Source organism: Notechis scutatus, chromosome Z, assembly GCF_049901735.1.
Source record: "Notechis scutatus isolate UNSWTSFEM ecotype Mainland chromosome Z, rNotScu1.2, whole genome shotgun sequence".
Taxonomy (NCBI): domain Eukaryota; kingdom Metazoa; phylum Chordata; class Lepidosauria; order Squamata; family Elapidae; genus Notechis; species Notechis scutatus.
In genome coordinates, this window is record NC_142025.1 from 54,761,013 (window position 1) to 54,781,085 (window position 20,073).

A 20,073-nucleotide genomic window follows, 5' to 3' on the forward strand; every position below is an offset into this window, starting at 1 on the left:
CTGTTTGTACAGAATTAAGTCAGTGCATAGTAATGACAGACATGAAAATTCTGCTTCCATCGTTGACAAGCTAATATGCTGTTGTCTGACTGACCTCCACCCTATTAAAGTCTTACCAAATAATATAGCCATCCCAGATGTTGATTTTCTAGTGTTTATGTCAGTTGCAAAATTTGCATCTGCATAGGCACTAAGATTCAAATTACCTTTTGGCTCTAGATACAATGCATGGTGCATTGTTCCTTTAAGATATCTTAAAATTCTCTTTAATGCTTGCCAATGACATTGATGTGGATCATTATTATATCGTACCAGCTGATTAATACTATAAGCTATATCTGGCCTAGACCAATTGCTTATATATGATAAGCTACCAATCAAAGATTGATATATGGTCTTATCAAATTTGGGACTTTGTGCATCAATTTTGCAAATTTCCTGACTCATTGGAGTCTTTGCAGGCTTACAAAGTTCCATTTTATACAATTTAATTAATTGGCAAATTTTATCCTCTTGAGATATCTTAAATCCTTTTGTGGTTTTGTTAATTGTCAATCCTAGATACTTTTTAATTTCACCTAAATGCTTTAATTTTATTCTTTTTGCTAATAATGAAATAATCTCAGTAGCTTCATTATTGGTCTTAGTAATCAAAGCAATATCATCTGTAAATAATAACAATAATGACACCGTTCCATTATTTTCTCTTTTAAACATACATGGATCTGCTAAACCAGATTTAAACCCTATATTGTTTAATTCTTTCACAATATATTGGTTCCATTCATAGCCAGATTGTTTCAATCCATATATACTCTTCTTGAGTTTCCAACAATCATTGCTATTTACTTTATTATCATTTATACCAACTGTTTTTTTCAAATATATTGTATGCTGCAATGGTGCATGCAAATATGCAGTTTCTACGTCTAAATGGTTAACTATAAAATTATTCTTAGCTGCCCATACTAGAGCGGCTCTTAAAGTTGTAGCCTTAAGATTTTGTGCAAATACCTCATCATAATCAAATATATTTTGGTTAAATCCTTGTGCTACTAATCTAGCTTTATATGTTACTTTCCCATTATTTCCAGTCTTTACTTTAAATATCCATTTGCACCCAATGGATTTTTCTCCTGGAGGTAATTTGGTTTCTTCATAAACCTTCATTTCCCTTTAATGAATTTAACTCTTTTTCCATTGCCTTTTGCCAATTCTCCTGATCCTTTACAGGATACATCTTAAGTTCATCTATGCTAGTAGGAACTTTATTTACTTGGCAAACAATACTTGCCTGATATCTTTCAGGTGGTCTAGTTATACGCGTTGTGTGTCTAGGTATAACTGGACTTACAGGTGGACTTTCCTTTATTTCCTGTTCTTGACTATCTATCTCTTCTTGATCAATTATTTCCTCTTGATCTGATTCTATTTGCTCTTCATGGACTTCTTCTTTAATTGGACTTTTCTTATAACTAGTCTTTTCTTTCTGCCTCTTATAGGGTTCTATAACAACATCATTATCTGAATCTTGCTCTAATCTATTCCATCCCTATATGTTCTAGGAATTGTGCACTAGCACTGCAGTATACTCTAGATGTACTTGGTTCCCAGAATCTATAAGATCTATGGTTTGCTTGATATCCAACAAAAATTAATCTTTTAGCTCTATGTTGTCCTTTGTGCCTGAGTTGTGTAGGGATATGCACCCATGCTGGTGCACCAAATGTGTGAATATAACTCAAATCAGGTTTCCTACCATGCCACAGAGTGAATGGTAATTCACCTGTTGTTGAATTAACAACATTGTTTAATATGTGATTACCACACATTATAGCTTCTCCCCACAAATTTTCAGGTAATCCAGAATCAGATAACATAGTTCTTCCCATTGATTGCAGTGTTTGGCCTCTTCTCTCTATAAATGCATTATGTTGAGGCCTATATGGTGCAGACTTTTTATGTTGAATACCTGCCATTCTAAGTCTACTCTGGAATTTATTATTTGTAAATTCCGTACCATTATCATAAGAGTTACTAGTTTCTTTTTAGTTTTCCTCTCTGCAAATTTTAACCAATTCAAGAAATTTGTATACGTTTCAGTTTTTCTCTTCATTAGAAAACAGAAACCATACCTAGAATAGTGGTCCATTATGCTTAATATGTATCTAGCACCACCTACACTTGGCTTTTTAGGACCTATTATATCGGCAAATACTACCTCTAAAGGCTCTTTGGTAGTAAATCCGTCAACTCTATTTGCCGGTATAACCAGGCATGATATTCCCCTCTGAAAAAGAAATCTGAAAAGTAGCCAGGGGTGCAGGGGTTGCGTAAGCACCCGCTAAGCATCCGATCAGCTCCCTGCCCTGACCTCAACTAACACCCCCCCTTTCTCTCTTTCATCTCCCCGCCACCTCCCCTCCAGGTCTTCCCCAGCAACCCCTCCCTGCACAGAAGCCTCAGCTGGTGCTTTCGGGCTCTTCCTCGCCCCCCTGCATGAGATCCTCCGAGCTGCGGGCTAAAGGCGGCAGGGCTCCTCCGGGCTGATCGCGCAGGCACCTGGCAGCTGGGGGGGTGGGGTGGAGGAGCAGGAGAAGAGACCCAGGGCGTGACGTGGGTCCACTTTCCTCCCCACTGAGAACTTTTTTTACGTCCGGCGTGGGTAGTTCGGCGAGAGGCGGGCGGCTCTATAACCCCAAAGGCAGCTCTTGCCTGGCATCAGCGCGCGCGCGCACGCCCACACACACAAAACACCCACTCAAACACACACTCGCTATCCCCACAGCGCAAGAATAACAGGAATAATAGTCTTCTTCCCCCTCCCCACTCCGCCCGCCACTAGCCTTGCAGTTGCGACTTGTGTCCCTGCTCCTTGGCTCGGTTTTTCCTGCAACTGACTCCCGCCTCACACTTTTGAAAGAGTGAGAGCGGCCCGAGGAGTCGTTGAAGCGCACCCCGTTGGGGGGGTGGGGGGAGAGAGAGAAAGGCGTATTATTACATGAGCCTTTTAAACTCGTGAGAATGGGCTTCCCGGGCAAAAAACCATTTATTTACATCTGGGCGCCCAGGAATCGTTTGCAAAACCGCTTCGCCTTCGCCAGTCCTCTTTGCAAAGCGCCGCGGCGGCTCTTCCTTTTTGCCTTTCCCTTCCCGAGGCAACGAGGCAGTAGCAACTCCTGACTCAGGGGGCCTCCGAGGGGAAGGGAAGGAGGAGAAGAAAGGGAGGGAGGGGCTGATTCCCCAAAAAAATCGGAATTCCGATTTTAGTCGGAAGAATATCATGTCTATATAACTTTGCTTTTGTTTTGATTACAAGCAGAACATTGCAAATACTTATTACAAGGTTTCAAACTTATTCCTTTAGATAGTTGAACAGTTCTCTTAATCATTTTAAAATTTAAATGACCTAACCTTCAGTGTAACAAGTGAATACATTCATCATGAGGTTTCTTATTATCATAAACTGTGTTAGCCACCTCTAAACCATTATCATTTAACACATATAAGTCACCTCTTAAAGATGCAGTAATTTTCTTACCTTCTTTTTCAATTAAACAAGTATCTCCCCTAAAGGTAACTATGTATCCTAATCTAACCAACATTCTAACTGAAAGCAAATTAAATTTAAGTTGAGGTACATATAACATTTTTATGTTCTCCTTTATACTAGAACAATGAGCAATACCTTCACCTTTTGCCTTCAATTTCCATCCGTTTGCCAATGAGATATGCTGTGAACTCATGGACATTTTTACAAATTTTTTGTTATCATTTGTAATACAGTAGGACGCACCACTGTCAACCACCCATAAATTATTTTTTACAACTCCATTACTATACATTGCTAACTCATAATTCTTATTTCTTCTTTGATGGCTTACAGCATTCTGGCTTGCATTCTGGCGCTTTGGTTTCTTGCAAAATCTTGCTAAATGTCCTCTCCCTCCACAATTAAAACACTTTTTAATTGCGTATGCAGTAGGAGATTCATTTATTTTCCTTTTGAGGTTGCTCCCTCCTTAACTGATCTCTTTCAAGTCTTCTTCTGGCCTCTTCAATCAATCTGCCAGTGATATCAGTTAAAGTTAGACTTTCTTTAGGCAATATTTCAAGGAAAGTTACGTAGTCATCATAACTTTCATCTAATGAAGATAGAATTATGTAGACCTGGTGTAGCTCAGAGAAAATTAACTCCTTCTCATGAAGTTCTTGAAAAATGCTTTTCATAGTATTCAAATGACTCAGCATATCACCATTCTTTTGGAGATACGTGCGGAAAAGCTTCCGTGTTAGATTTATGTGAGCACCAACGTTATCTCGAACATAAATCCTCCTCAGTTTTTGCCAACACCCAACTGCTGTTTGCTCTCCACGTATATGAACAAGTTGCTGATCAGTTAATGTTAGTCCTATGATGCAAAGAGCTTGTTCATTTTTCTGTTTAAATTCTTCTATCTTTTTACTATCTTCCTCATCTTCAGTATCCCATTCCTCTACGTTTGGTGGATTTTCAATTATGTTCCACAGACTTTCTCTTCATAGAAGTAGACTACATTTCATAGACCATGAAACATAGTTTGTTCCATCCAGCTTGGATATAAGGGACAAACTTTGTAGACTGACTTGTGCCATGTTTCACTATATGGATATAAGACTATAATTGATAAAACACAGCTGTCTGTTTACTGTAACGTGTAACAACACAAAAATCTCACTTTTTACATAAACCTGTTTTTATCCTAGTTAAAATGACTTTGCAGTCTCTCTGGGCCCATAACCAGTGTTAAGCCTGGATTCCCCAACGGGTGTTAAGGAAAACAAACTAAACAGAATGTGCAGCGAAGTCAGATAAGTTTTCTAGTTAACACGCAGTAAAAATACAGATACACTTGTGCTATCAAAAATATAGTTTATTCCATTTAAGAATTATAGCATAGTCAAATAAATGGTCCATTAGTCATATATCAATTTCAGTCAAGTCTTGTCAGGGATACTCTATTTGCAAAGTCCGTGTTGAATAGCCAATGTCAGTACACTTACAATAAATCAGTCCAATCTTATCTTCTCTCCGTTGAGAAAAATCAACACTCCTACAAGAACGCAGTCATCAATCCATCCAGTAATTAGGGATCAGTAAGCCAGAGAGAGAGAGAGCTGCTATTGCCTCGCTTCTTATATAGTGCTTTTACAACCACACCCTTAATTACATTCTTGCTGTTAAAGTTACACACACTTTAACTAACAAACCATGATACCTTATTTATTATTTTTACCCAAACCAGTTAGGGTAAACAATGTTATCCCTAACACAGACAACAAATGGTCAAAATTGGGAGTGTCCTATCAAATTTTGTACTTGTCAACGGTGGTGTCCCCCAAGGCAGTGTTCTAGGACCAACTTTTTTCATACTCTACATAAATGACCTCTGTGATCATATCAAGAGAAACTGTGTTCTCTTCGCTGATGATGTAAAGCTATTCAATAGCACAGACATTACTGCTACCCTTCAAAAAGACCTTGACTATGTATCAGAATGGTCAAACAAATGGCAACCTCAAATCTCAACAAATAAATGCTCTGTCCTACATATTGGCAAAAAAAATAAATCAGAAAATAAAATACAGGCTAAATAGTCAAGACCTTGTTGATGATCCAAACTCTGTCAAGGATCTTGGAGTACTCATCTCTAATGATCTAAGTGCTAGAGCCCACTGTAACTACATAGCACTCTCACACCACCACCCAGCACAGATCAATTCCGTAGCTGAGACACTCATCTCCAGAACAAAATGCTTAGCTGATGAACAACACCTAAAAACCGAACTAAACACTCTCACCAATGTACTAACAGCCAATGGATTCCAAAGAAAGAAGATTACCCACCTAATCCAAAAAGAAACCCCAACCAAAATCCAAGACAGAGAACAAGAGAACGGCAAAGCCCTCCTCCCATATATAAAAGGCACTACAGACAAAATCAGCAAGATCCTCCAAAAACACAACATTAAAACAGCATTCTGCACAAACAGAAAAATATCCACCATCCTAAGAAACCCTAAAGACAAAATCGAGTTAGAAAACCAAGGAGTATACGAAATCCCTTGCACCGCCTGCCCCACCACATACATTGGACAAACTAACAGAAGAATAAGTGCACGCGTTGAAGAACATAAGAACTCAATCAAAAAAGAAGAACCGACCTCTTCCCTGGTCCAACACCTCAAAGCCACAGGACATGAGATTGACTTTAAAAATACCAGAACTATCGCCAAAACCGAACACTTCAACAACAGAATAATCAGAGAAGCCATAGAGATAGAAAAACGCCCACACAGCATGAATAAAAAAGATGACACCTCCCGCTTACCAGCCATTTGGAAACCCGCCCTCATGAACAGACGAGTACCAACATGATGAATGACACCAGATCCACACCCACGAGGGCCACACAAGATGCCACCACACTTCCACGTAAAAAGCAGACTCACACCCACACAGAAGATGAGACATGACCACAGACCAGAAGCCGCACTGCAGCTGCATCACTACCCACTTCAAACCCCTCTGAGCCATACATGAAGCGAACTGACCCCCACCATGAAGATGCAGCACGACCACGAACTCGAAGCCAAACAGCAAGATCACAGCTCACCAGCTCAAATCCCCCAGTAACTAAGACCAACCTGAGCACAACCAAGCCCCCACCTGAACAGAACACACCTCCAGCCAATCAGAACACGGCCAACCCCCGAACCAATCAGAACACAGCCAAACCCCCAACCAATGAGAACACACCCCCACCCAATCAGAACACAGCCAAGCCCCCACCCAATCAAGTCACACCCCCACTAGCAGTTAAAAGGAAGAAGCAGCTGCAAGCTCACATCACTCTGAGAAGCACAGAGCTGAAGACAGAAGCCTGAAGATGATGAATGAGACTTCATCGAAACGTTGCCTAGATACTTCCAATCTTACGCGGGAGAAAACCCGAATAACCAAAGATCCATATTTTAAGAATGTACCAAGCAGAATTCGATTGGAAGTTATGTATTATATTGAATGTTATAATCTTAAAGGTATACATTGAAGCTTAAATAAGAGTTGAATGGATAAAATTAAAAGATATAAAGGTGTCATACTCCAATTAGTAACTACAGGGGAAAATTTGTTTAATGAGAAAAGATAATATGAAATTGAAACAGGACAGACAAAAGTATAATATAATGATTTGAATTGAGATGAGATAATCAAAATAAAGTTGAGAAAATTAAAAGAGGGGAAAAACGATGTACAAAATGTAAAACAGGAATAAGATATGGAATAGAACACAAAAATGAGCATGAAATTAAGTTTGTGTCTGTATGAAGAAGTGATAACCCGGGACCATGCTATTTTCAAAAAAAGATGTTTTATTTGTATTATGTTTTTTTCTTTGTGAAAACCCAAATAAATTTTTTTTAAAAAAAAGACTTGTTAACCTAATCTTACGTAGCTTTTTCTCTGGTAATATTACACTAATAACTAGAGCATACAAAACATTTGCTAGACCAATACTCGAATACAGCTCATCAGTCTGGAACCCACATTACGTATCTGATATTAACACAGTTGAGAAAGTCCAGAAATATTTCACAAGAAGAGTTCTCCACTCCTCTACTCATTGCAGAATACCTTATGCCACCAGACTCGAAATTCTAGACCTAGAAAACCTAGAACTATGCCGCCTTCGGTCCGATCTAAGTATAGTATATAAAATCATACATTGCAATGTCCTACCTGTCAATGAATAGTTCAGCTTCAACCATAACAACACTAGAGCAAACAATAGATACAAACTCAAGGTTAATCGCACCAAACTTGATTGCAGGAAATACGACTTCAGCAACAGAGTGGTCAATGTCTGGAATACTCTACCTGACGCTGTGTTTTTTTCCCCAAACCCCAAAAACTTTAACCTTAGACTGTCTACTATTGACCTCACCCCTTTCCTAAGAGGTCTGTAGGGGGCATGCATAAGCGCACCAACGTGCCTACCATCCCTCTCCTATTGTTTGTTTTATATTTTTTTTCTTATATGTATCCATGTATTCATAACTATGTTTTTACTTATACCTATTATAAGCAATTGACAAATAAAAATAAATAAAAATAAATATAATTGTCCCCTCTGGTTAATAATTTGAGCTAACCACCTTCACCTTAATATCAATCTCCCTATCTAGTATATAACATATATATTTTTCTCAGATTTTGCATTATATATTCTCAAACACCTTATGAATCATCTATACATTACAAAATACTATTTTCAATGTATTCCTTTACATCACAACATATTACCTTGCGGAATCTCCTTCCTTATCCTTTTTTTTTTAACCCATTATATCTCAGTTTTTGGACAATGTACTTTCTTTTCATCCCTGTTTGTTTCCTATTCCTCTTTGTTTTCTGGTCCTTTCTCTTAATTTCCTTTTTTCCCATTCTTATTCTCCTCCATTTCTCATTCCAGTTTTTAAACTTTTCTCTCTCCCTCTTTTGATTTTTCTTTTGCCCTTCCTTTTTCTGCTTTTTCCCTCTCCCTTTATCCATTTTCTGAACCACTTTCCCTTTTATCATCCCATCAGACCACAAATTTTTAATTCTAATTCCTTTTCACCCCTGCTTAAATAATTGTTCATTTTGTTCTTCAATGTTGGCTTCTTCTTTATAGAACTCCTCCCCCTCTGGTTTATTTTGTTCTTGTGTACGCTGAGTCACCGTTTCTAATTTCTGTAGTACATAATTGCACATTTCAAGTTTAATTTTTATCATGTCCCTTATATCTTGCAAATCCAATCTTGACTCTTGTAAGTCCAATCTTATATCAACAAATAGTTTCTCCATTATATCTTCTCCTTTTTTCCTTTTCTTTCCTCTTCCTTTAAAAGTTAAAATCCTCTTCTTTAATAGATATATTCAAACCCAGAGTCCAGTATATTATTTCAGCTTTTGAATTTATTTTCAACAATCCATACTCTTGAGTCTTTGTTCGGATGGTTCTATAACAATAATAAAGTTTCTTTTATTTTCTTTTAAGTTCCAAAATCCAAACTCTTTGAGAAGACCAGACACTTTTTAAAACATACTGAAGTTTTCCTATACCATCAGTTGGCGCTCTTGAGTCTTTTTACCTTTAACTTTATTGAATATAATACTTTTATTAAGTTCGCTAATTTCAATCATTAGCTATTATTTCTTTTCTTTTCAAAACACTCAATTTCAGCATTTGATTATACCGTTTAAGTGCCCATAATTCAATAGTTATCCAGTTTAATTTCTAAACCTTTGTTGTGTTAAAGTATTTTCCTTTAAATTTTCTCCTCCAAATTAATCCAAGTTTTATAAAATCCAATTTCTTTCTCACTTTCTCTGGTCACCGCTTCCACACACTTCCCTCCAAGATAGCCCTTTATTTTAATACTGGGGTACCTCAAAAGCAATGTCCTTTGCCTGGTTCACACTCTGTTCGCTACTTCTCTACTCCAGCACAAAACTTAGTTTCCCAGAGTGTTCTTTGTCTTCGTGGTGGCCATTTTAGGACCACCGCTGCAGCTTGCCTCTGGAAGGAATTTTCCTGTCAGGGAGGGGAGTTGTGACTCCCCTCAACCCTCTAGGCGATTTCCCCCTTCTTCACCACCCCATGGTGGTTCTGGTCCCAATCAGGACCCTCCAGCAAGTGAGCTCGGGCGAAACTGCGCACAATCACGGATTCCGCTGCGACTCTGATGAGGAACAAACCGGAAGTCATGTCAACTAGATGTTGAATGGCCAATTCCATAAGGGACCTTTCTGAACTGTCCCATGAGACGGGGCAGAACACAAAATTTTCTGGGGGTGATGATAGAAATTCTAGTTGTAACCCCGACCTTACTGTATTGAGTACCCAAGCGTCCGTTGTTGACTCCTCCCATCTGGAGGCAAAGAAGGCCAAATGACCTCCAATGGGTGGGGAGAACGAGGGATTACTTAGAGCAACAGAATGAGTGACCCCCCTCCCCCACGAAAGGGCCATTTACCCACAGTTTATTGTTGTCTGCCAGGTGTGTCAGGGTGTTGGGAATATGCTCTCTGCGGCCTGGAGAAGCAAGAAGTAGTGTCAGGCCTAAATGGAGGTGGCCGATACGGGGCAGGGCAGTAGTCCGCCCTCTTCCCTGTTTCTTTTGTCCCTCGTTTCGATGAATGGGTCGAGAGCATCGCCGAACAGCTTCTCACTGGTGCAGGGGGCTGAAGCCAGTTTCCACTTGCGCCGAGGCTTCATTTGCCAATTTGGTAACCATAGCAGTCTCCTCACTGCCACAGACAATGCCATGGCCCTGGAGGAGAACTTGGTGGAATTTAGGGTGGTGTCCGCCATGAATTCCACTGCTGCTATAATCTTATTGAGATCTTGATGCGATCTAAAGTCTGATGGAGGTATGCAGTCTTGTGGCTGGTGCAGCCAGCAGAGAGAGAACCTTGTGAAAAACAATGCAGCAGTCAAGGCCCAGACAGCCCAAGCAGAGGCTGGTGTTTACGTTTTAATGTTTGCTCGGCACATTTGTCCTCTGCCTTAAGTACATCCTTGGGCTCAGTTGGAGTGCTCGAGGAGAAGGAAGCCACAACTGGAGCATCTACAGAGGAAACTGCAAGAGCAGTAGCGAGGGAAGGACCCACATTGTAGAACCCCCTGTCATATGAAGATCGGTGGGGGCCTGCGGCAGGAGAGGCAAATTATTCCTTGATCAGATCTAGAAAAATTCTGGGTGATGGAAGGACCTCTGAGTGGACTATGGGTTTGGAGAAGAGGGTATCCCCGGACCCCGACTGTACCACCTGAGGTTCAGGAACAGCCTCCTCTGGGGACAACTGGGCAGTAACCAGTGCCTTGTGGAGAAGAGGCTTGAATAAAGCCAGTTTAAAGACTGTGGCTGAAGGGGGTTGATCAGGTCGCAGATCTTCCTCTTCCTCAGAGAGATTGGGGTCCCAGATTTCTCCCTCCTCCCGTTCAGAAGCAGGAGAGTGGCTACGTTCAGATGGTTCTGCATAGTCTCCCTGCTCTAGCTCACCCCATTTTGATTGGGCAGAAGGGGCCCTGGGCTCCTGTGGGTGAAGCAGTCTCCTCTGGGGGATCTGGGCTTGTGGGTAGGCTGGAAAAAGGGGCTGGGCCCTGTTTGAGGGTCAAAAAATTTGTTGCAGCCTTTCTACTAGGCCCTGTCTGATGGCAATGGAGACTACATCTTGGATGTTGTTGGGTCTGCCACCAAATGATGGATCTGTGGGGCAAAGGCCTGCAGCGGGGATGAAGGTAGCCTCGGGTCTAGGTCGTTACCTTGGGCCATGGAGGGCAGAGCTGAAGAGAGGTCCCAAGAGGCCTGTTTAAAATTGGGGCCTGATCTGCTTAGGTATTGAGGCCCGAATTGTTCCTCAACCAGCACTGGAGACCAGACTTAGGTGTTGTCAAAAGGGGCTAGAGTTTCACCCACCCCCCTGGAAGTACCTGCCTGAACAGCCAGAGGGTAAGATGGTTGGGAAGTCTGTTGCAGCTGTCTTCTCATCTACTCAATAGTCTTTTTTTTAAAAATAAAGTTTTATTTGGGTTTTCACACACAAAATACAAGTAAAACATCTTTTTTGAAAATAGCATGGTCCCAGGTTGAACTTCTTCATACAGACACAAAACTCAATTTCATGCTCCTTTTTGTATTCTATTCCATATCTTATACTATTTTACATTTTCTATATAGTTTTCCCTTCTTTTAATTTTCTCAATTTTATTTTGATTATATCATCTCAATTCAAATCATTATATTTATACTTTTGTCTGTTCTGGTTCAATTTCATATTATCTTTTCTCATTAAACATTTTTTCTCCTGTAGTTACTAATTGGAGTATGACACCTTTATATCTTTTAATTACATCCATTCAACTCTTATTTAAACTTCAATATATACCTTAAGGTTATGACCTTCAATATAATACATAATACATAACTTCCAATCGAATTCTGCTTGGTACATTCTTATAATACACACTATATTCTTTAAAAAAAAAAAAAGAAAAGAAAGATTGTAAATATATGTAATTATAAACCCTCATTCCATTCCAGTTCAGTTCTATCATTAATAATCATTAAAATCTTAACATCTTTAACACTTCTTTTCAATTAAACATCATACTTCCTTAAAAACACATATAATCTCCATAATTAATTTTTCCCTTATTTCTCTTCACATATGTTTTATAAATAATTAAATATACCTTTTGTTACATTTATATATTGACAAGCATTCCACTGAATTACGATAGCTATTTTATCAGACATTTTAATCATACATTGTTTCATATTTTCTAAAATTATTTCTGTTTCTAATATAACCATACTATCTTAATGTACTTTTGCAGAATCCCTTTTTCCATTGTTTTCACCCATTATCTCTAAATAGGCCGTTTCTCTATATTTTGCTTCTGTCCTTTATAACTTCTTTTCCTTTCTTTCTTCCCTCTCATCTTCTCCCTCCCCTTTTTACCCCCTTGTCTCTCTAGTTCTAATTCTCTCTTCTGCATTTCCCTCTTCTGTTGTTTTCTGATTTTATACTTATTTTTCACTCTATTTTTTGGGGGGGGAGTTGTTTTTCCCAATCTTAAACTTTCCATTCTCTTTCCCCCCTTTCCTTTTTCCCCCCCATCTATTACTTGTTCATTAAAGATGGCTTCTTCTTTGTCGCAATCTTCTTGTTCTGCAGGCATTTCTTGTTGTTTCTCATAATTCCAAATCTCCATTTCTAAAAACTGAAATACAAAGCCAAAAGAAACTTTCCCTTCTTGTGCATCTTCTTTGTACTTTTTAAGTTCCATTTTCAGTTCTTCTAAAAGTGGAGCCATTTTAAACAGTTTTAAACAACCACCCGATTGATTTTAGTCATTCAAAACAATAACCAAGAATCCAGAAATCATCAAGTAATCCAGATAGTCCCGAGTTATATCTTCTTATTTCTTTTTCGACTTTCTCTTCCTGGGGTTTTTGTTGCAATATTTTTGTTGCTGTTAAGTTCTTTTTTAATTCCAGGCAGTCTCCTCTCATCCAGATCCTACCCTTTTATTCTTTTTCTCTCCTTTCCTGTTTTCAAAAGCTTTTAATTATCCAGAAATCTTTATTATCCCTTTGACTTTTTATTTTCAGCATTAAATGCCTATTGATGTCAAAGTGGATTTTTTTTCCAATTTCTTGCTTAAGTCTCTTAGCTGTCAGTATAGGAAAAGGAGAAAACCAAATCTTTTCCCTTTTCTCTCTCCTTCGCAGCTTAAAAATCTTCTTAGGGAACAATGTTATTGTTTTTTAACAGTTTCAATTCCAGGGTACCTGATTTGTTGCTTTTGCTGTTTGACCCGGTCAACCAAAACTTCCTCTTCTTATCTTCCTCCTGCACATTCTTTTCCGGTCGAGTTCTTCTTTGTGGTGGCCATTTCTGACCACCGCTGCAACTGCCTTTGGGAAAGGGAGTAATGGCCAGCTGGGGAGGAGAGATGCAGCTCTCCTCAACCCTGCTGGCAGTCTCCCCCCTCTTTACCACCTCTACGAGGTGGCTTAGCCCTGAAACCAACCGGCTCAGGGTGCTCCAGCAGCGAGCACAGATCGAAGCCTCGCAGAGACGAGGTTTTGGTCTGTCGCTGAAGAAGCTCAAACCAGAAGACCTCATCTACTCAATAGTCTTATTAAACTATCACTCCAAAGCTGCATGGCTACGTTTCTCTACTTTTAGTTCTGCCTGGGATATTTTCTTGGGGCCCAAAGCTTTGGCCCTGATCTTGGCCACTACTTCTCTTTGCGCTGACTGAGAGCATTGTCTCTCTCTTTCTCTTGGTTGTTTGAAGGCCCTGGATGTCCAGGCCTGGAATCTCTGCTAGATTCTATCCCCCTCCATCGTTAATATAGACAAGCACAAGAGGTGCTGTGAGCGACCCTCAATATGTGCTGCCTATGCAGGGGCCTTAATTACGGCCAGCTACGGTTTAGATGTAGGCCGATGATAAGTGGCCACTTAAAATGGCCATTCGCCACGTGCACTGCAAAGGAGAAGATCCAAAATGGCCCCTCGCACTTCTTGCAGCTTGCAATTGGCAGATCTTGGCTCCTTAGGCAGAGAAGTTGCCCCGAGCAGCGAAATCAGCTTAGCAAGGGAAACTATGTCTTTACGATCAGCTGTGAGGTGCTGTTATCGCCAATTCGATCTTTACGATCGCGGTGGCCGAATTCACGCAGGGAGAGCTGCAGGGGAAGACCTATGGTTTCTCCCTTACTTACAGCCTCCCTGGATTAAATGATGATCCGTTGCGTTGCAGGAGAGCAGAGCCCCACTCTCCTGAAGGCACAGATGCATCAGGTCCCCAGGAGCTGTGCTGAAGGCTTGAGATCACTGTTTTGAATTTGTGCTTTGCTTTGCTAAATTGCTTTCAGAGACATAGCTTAACTGTCATCGAAAGAAGCTGAGTCAAAGCTGGGGGAAACTCCCACAGGCAGTCCCTTTTATACAAGACAGACTCAGCTTGATGATGTCATCAGGAGGAGTTTACCCCACCTGGGCTCTCGCAGCAGCATTAAGGAGAAAGAACCCAGTATAAACAATAATATGGCAGAAGAAGTTACACTTTTACCACTTAATATAAATGGACTGAATGCTCCAACAAAAAGAAAACAAGTATTGACTACATTCTGGAAACAGAATGCTGATATTATCTGTCTGCAAGAAGTCCATGTTGAAAAGCAGTATGGCAATATTTTAGAATTACCTAAGCTGGGAAAATTACATCTTGCATTGGCACAGAAAAAGAAAAGAGGGATAGTAATGTATATAAAGCAATGGTTAAACCCAAACCAGATATTTGCTGACGATGAAGGAAGAACTCTAATGGTGAAATACAAATAAACCAAAAGAAAGTATTGTTAATAGTAATATAAGCTCCGAACTCTAACCAAAAAGAATATTACAATAAGCTGCATTGGAAGATAGTAGAATTAGAACAGGAAAATATATTTATTTATTTATTTATTTATTTGATTTGCCAATTGTTTACAAGATAATAAGTATAAGTGTATATATAGTTGTGAATACATGAAATGGGTACATATAAGAAAAATAAAAGAAGAATAAGAGAAACAATAGGACAGGGACGGTAGGCACGTTGGTGCGCTTATGCACGCCCCCTATAGGGTATATAGCATTATAGGGTACTTCAATGCTGTTGTAGATATAGAAAAAGAGTACACAACAAAGAAAAAAAAACAGGAAAAAGAGGAAAACACTACCAAACACATTTCATAAATTGGTAGAAGAATTAAATTTAAAAGATATGTGGACAGAATTTAACAGACTGGAGAGACAATACACGTTCTTTTCAAACCCACATGGTTCCTAGTCCAGGATTGATATGGCATGGATGAATTCAGAAGTAGTGTTAGAAAAAGAACTAAAACCATTCCTTAAAGATAATGCGAACAACCAAAAATTACAAAATCTATGGAACACAACCAAAGCATACATTCGAGGTCTAACAACCTCATATGGAGCAAGAAAGAATAAAGATAAGGAAAAACAACAAATAACATTACAAGAGAAACTCAAAGAATTGGAACATAGAATGCAAAAAGAACCACAGAATGAAGAAATTAAAAAGGAGAGGGAGAGGACTAACATAAAATAAACCTAACTTTAAAGAATGAAATGTTACGGAACCTCAGGATGGTGAAGCAAAATTACTTTGAGTATGCTAACAAACCGGGGAGATGGTTGGCCCATAAACTGAAAAAAGAGGAGAAAAAATAATACAAACCCTACAAGATGAAAATGAAATTCCACACCATTTGGCAGAAGGAAAACAATCCGTTGCTCAGAAATATTTTGCAACACTGTACACCCAGGATGAGATACCGGAAAAGAGGATCAAACAATATTTGAATGAGAGAAATATATCTATAATTCCAGATTTTGCAAAGGAAATGTTAAATGCTGAAATCACAATGACCGAAATGAAAGAGGCAATTAGTAAACAAAAATGTAATAAATCACCAGCACCAGATGGGATCCCTGAAGAATTATACAAACACCACTGGAACAGTTAATGTTGGATTTGTACAATGAAAGGTTAGAACAGGCAAAACTCCAAAATTCATGGACAGAGGTGTCATGCCCCTGGTAGAGACTGACTCTGAGGAAGAGGAGGAACAGCCAACAGGGAGTGGAAGTGTGGCTCCAGAGGTGGAGGAGGAGGCTGGGGAAGGGCAGAGGCCATCTGAGCAATCAGAGGAGGATCCAGGCCCATCCCCTATCCATCCTAGGGCACGTAGGGAGGAGACGATCAGGGAAAAGCGTGGTCTACTCGGGAGAAGCGGGCCATGATCCTCCTCATGGGTTGCAGCTGTGAGTTCTGTATAAGAGTTTGAAACTGCGTGTTCACAGACGCTAAAGTCAAATTAGTGTTTTCCTTGGATGAGCTTTATCGTTGTTGGTGTTCTTCCCATGGTCTCTCCCCGGTTATCTTCCTGGAATGTGTGATCTTGGTTTGCCTTGGAACTCTCGTCAATATGGTTTGTTTCTGGTTTCCTTTTGCTTCATTGTCTACTTTTTGAATTTAAACTGTGACTAATAAAACAGCGAAGCTAAGTTGAAGGCACTGCAAGACCTTGATTCATGTTTTAGTTTTTGTGTTATTTTTGAGACACTACGGGTCATCACAAGAGGCTTATTTTAAAAGAGAATACCGATGACCAATAGATACAAAATTACAGACTGATTTCACTACTTAACGTTGATTACAAAATATTTGTTACAATAATTGCAGAGAGGGTGAAGAAAATTTTACATGAACTGATCCACTCTGACCAAAATGGATTTGTACCACAGAGACATTTAAGAAACAACACTAGACTGATAATGAATGTATTAGAGTACTACAAGGCACACCCAGATAAGCAATTGCCCTTGATGTTTCTGGATGCACAAAAAGCTTTCGATTATTTGAACTGGAAATTTTTTATTAATCAATTGCATCTAGTGAACCTTGGAGAAAAATTTATACATATGATCAAAGCCATATACACCATTCAAACAGCAAAGATAATCTTGAATGGCGAATTAACTGAGAAATTTAATATATCAAAAGGAGTAAGACAGGGGTGCCCGCTATTGCCATTACTATTTATTATTGCAGCAGAGGTACTATTAACACAAATTAGATGTAACCAAGAAATAAAAGGACTGAGAATTAGAACAAAAAAATATAAAACACAAGCATTTGCCGATGACATGGCATTCATCATAGAAGACCCTTTGGAAACAGGACATTTATTGCTACAGGAAATTGAAGAATTTGGCAAAGTGGCGGGACTAAAAATAAATAAATAAAAAACAAAGATATTAACAAAGAATATGACAGCGAAGCAGAAGGAGGAACTGGAGAACAAATTGGGGATCTAAACAACAACAAAATTGAAATATCTTGTGGTGTGGCTGACAGCTAAATGTTCATCAATAAAAGAAGACAATTATGAGAAATTATTAAAACAAATACAAAAAGATTTGGAAAATTGGGGGAAATTTCAGATATAATTGATAAGGAGAATTGCTACCATTAAGATGAATATATTACCTAGGGCATTATTCTTCTTTCAAACAATTCCAATAAAATTAGGCAAAACCTTATTTGAAGAATTAAATAAAACAATTACAAAATATATTTGGCAAGGGAAAAAGGCCCGGATAAAACTAAAGCTCCTGCAGGATAGTAAGGATAAGGGAGGGTTCGGACTTCCAGGTTTGGATCAGGCCGCAATAGCAACATGGATTAAAGATTGGGTAAATTTAAAGAATAAAAGAGTGTTAATATTGGAAGGACATGACCTGCAGATTGTCTGGCACACGTTCACATGGGAAGGGAAAAATAAATTTCGTTTGTACTTTCAAAGACATTAAATTATAGATTATAAATTATAGATTGGGAGAAACTAAAATGAAACCATTATACAAAGATCCCAATCTGGATGTCAACAATGGAAGCTATGGTATATCTCAATGTTTTAGATCTAAATAAGACAGTGAGCTATAAAGAACTTCTAAACAAGGGAAATTAAAATCTAAGCAGGAGCTTGAGTTACAAGGAATACAGGTAGATTGGTGGCCGTACTTACAGATCCAAACTAGATATAAGAAAGACATAGAACAACATGGTATATATTTGGACCAACAAGAACTGGATAAAATGAGTAGAGTAGAGGGAAGTAGAGAGAAAAATGATTACCAAAATGTATATGTATCTGTTAAGATATAAATTGGAAGAAGAAACTGTGAAGGAAACAGTGAAAACCTGGGCCAAAAATTTTGGATATAGTATTAATTTGGAAGATTGGGAAAACCTATGGAAATTAAATTATAAATTAACTTTATCAAAATGTTTTATCACTGGCACCTACTGCCAGCGCCCAGTAATTCGGCAAGTTGTTGGAAATGTGGCCATGAGCAGGGAACCTACTATCATATGTGGTGGACCTGCCCAAAAGCCAAAAAATATTGGCAGAAAATCAGAAAATGGTTAGAAGAAATTACAAAAGTTAAAATTGAACTGAAACCAGAGATATTCTTATTAGGGATTTTAAAACAAAAAATCAGCAAAAAATCATTATATATTATACTCCATATATTAACAGCAGCAAGACTTGCCTTTACCCAAAATTGGAAATGTGAAAATACTCTCCCCCCGACTTTATGATTATAAAGAAAATTTTGGAATGTGCAGAAATGGACAGGTTGTCAATGGAACTTAAAAACAAAGAGGAGTCAGAGTACTATGAGATCTGGAATTTATGGTACAGTTGGTTGGAAGGTAGACATGAAATGATTAAAAGAAAGATACATAAGAAAGTATGATGGAAGTTAATAATATTACTTGCAATTAGATATACATTTGTAATATATCAATTGGATGAAAATTTGTGTCACATATCAATGTGTGAATCTTACATAACTTGAGATATGTCAAATTGAGTGAACAAATAAAAGTTGCAATAAGAGGAATGTTTTGTTTTATTGTATTTGTGTAAATATATTTAATAAAGCATTTTTATTTTTTAATAAACTAGAATTAGGACTTTCTGTTTAATAGAATAACCTTCCTGCAGGCCAGCTTTAGACATAGTGTTTTCACTGCTACATTATTAAGGTGCATCTAGTGCTATGTTTTCTATGTTTATGACTAATACTAGCTCTATACCCATGCTTCACTACAAAACTTTGTGGTTGGGCTTAGTTTTGGGGGAGGGAAATGGGGGGGGGGGAATTGTGCCTACCAGCATCCATCAGTATTCATCTGGCTTAGCATCCTGTCAGTGTATTAGAGAGTTTGGAAACTGAAGCAGTATTTGCTGTGTGAGCAAGAAGGAGACAGCAAGGAGCCTGGGCATGGCTTAGCTCAACTGTTCTGTACTAAACCTGGTTGCTGCTGTGAAACTGAAACTGAAAATCCTCTCCTCTGCTTGTTGTATTTGGAACAGATTTATTTTCAGGTGTGGAGGGGGAGTAGAATTCCTTAGCATCAGTGAATGTTAATAGTAATATAGGAAATACTAATACTCTGGTGGTCATTTCGAAAAATCCTTTCTTAGTGAGCACCTAGAAGCCAAGAGGAACATACATGCCACATTTCAAGTTTGTAGGCTTTACAGTTCTGCAAATTTTGTGATAATGCATAAGTGGTATTTCGCTTTTATATATATAGATTATTATAAATTACAATCCATTCTACAAAGAATGGAGATCCCCATAGCAGTTTTTTTACACCTAAGTTCCCTTGGAGATGCATATAGTAAAGCTATGTGCATCCCCAAGGGAACTTAGATGTAAAAAAATCTTCATAATATAGCAGTGAAAGACTGTATCTAAAGACTGTATCTGCGGCAGGATATTCTGTTAAATAGAAAAGTCCTCCTAGTTTTACAAAGAAGATGCACTGCTCTGAACATATCCAACCTATGCCAAACCTTATTCAATAAGTCTAGGTTTAG

At 38.6% G+C, this 20,073-nt stretch overlaps 1 protein-coding gene across 14 annotated transcripts in view; it reads right to left on the reverse strand.

The window, feature by feature from the left end:
- The window catches only part of DNM2 (dynamin 2), a 176,922-nt gene that overhangs the window by 99,845 nt on the left and 57,004 nt on the right, over window positions 1–20,073 (reverse strand). The gene's annotated exons all lie outside the window — the stretch shown is intronic.